The following is a 1150-nucleotide window of genomic DNA, read 5'->3' as shown; positions in this document are numbered from 1 at the left end:
TTCACCCATGTAATTCACCTCTGCCATTGTAGGGTTCTCAGGATCATAAGCTTCTTCTTCAGAAGATGCCTCTTTAGTACTGTTGGATGCATTTTGCAACCCATTCAGACTCTGAGAAATCATATTAACTTGCCGAGTCAATATTTTGTTCTGAGCCAATATGGCATTCAGAGCATCAATTTCAAGAACTCCCTTCCTCTGAGGCATCCCATTATTCACAGGATTCCTTTTAGAAGTGTACATGAACTGGTTATTTGCAACCATTTCAATGAGTTCCTGAGCTTCTGCAGGCATTTTCTTCATGTGAATAGATCTACCTGCAGAATGGTCCAATGACATATTAGACAATTCAGACAGACCATCATAGAATATATCCAGGATGGTCCATTCTGAGAGCATGTCAGAAGGACACTTTTTGGTCAGTTGCTTGTATCTTTCCCAAGCTTCATAGAGGGATTCACCTTCTTTCTGTCTGAAGGTTTGAACATCCACTCTAAGCTTGCTCAGCTTTTGAGGAAGAAAGAATTTGGCTAAGAAAGTCGTGACCAGCTTATCCCAAGAGTTCAGGCTATCTCTAGGTTGAGAGTCCAACCATATTCTAGCTTTGTCTCTTACAGCAAAAGGGAAAAGCATAAGCTTATAGACCTCGGGATCAACTCCATTGGTCTTAACTGTATCACAGATCTGCAAGAATTTAGTTAAGAACTGAAAAAAATCTTCTGATGGAAGTCCATGAAACTTGCAATTATGTTGCATCAGAGAAACTAATTGAGGCTTTAGCTCAAAGTTGTTTGCTCCAATGGCAGGGATTGAGATGCTTCTTCCATGGAAGTTGGAATTTGGTGCAGTGAAGTCACCAAGCATCTTCCTTGCATTGTTGTTGGGTTCGGCCATGTCTCCTTCTTTTTCAAGATTGTTTGTAAGGTTTTCTCTGGATTGTTGTGCTTTAGCTTCTCTTAGCTTCTTCTTCAGAGTCCTTTCAGGTTCAAGATCTGCTTCAACAAGAATGTCCTTGTCCTTGCTCCTGCTCATATGAAAAAAAAGAGAACAAAAAAGAAGAGGAATCCTCTATGTCACAGTATAGAGATTCCTTTATGTGAGTAGAAGAGAAGAAGAATAGAAGAGGAAAAATTCGAACACAGAGAGAGAA

The 1150-nt window shown here is 40.0% G+C and overlaps 1 non-coding gene across 1 annotated transcript; it reads left to right on the top strand.

Moving 5' to 3' along the window:
• The first annotated feature begins 397 nt into the window (after positions 1–397).
• On the top strand, positions 398–501 carry LOC127742525 (small nucleolar RNA R71). The gene has a single exon (XR_008003845.1). It is a non-coding gene; the product is annotated as a small nucleolar RNA R71 (small nucleolar RNA).
• Positions 502–1150: the final 649 nt, after the last annotated feature.

The sequence above is a fragment of the Arachis duranensis genome, chromosome 1, assembly GCF_000817695.3.
Source record: "Arachis duranensis cultivar V14167 chromosome 1, aradu.V14167.gnm2.J7QH, whole genome shotgun sequence".
In the NCBI taxonomy this organism is placed as follows: Eukaryota; Viridiplantae; Streptophyta; class Magnoliopsida; order Fabales; family Fabaceae; genus Arachis; species Arachis duranensis.
This window is presented reverse-complemented; position numbering and strand designations above follow the sequence as displayed.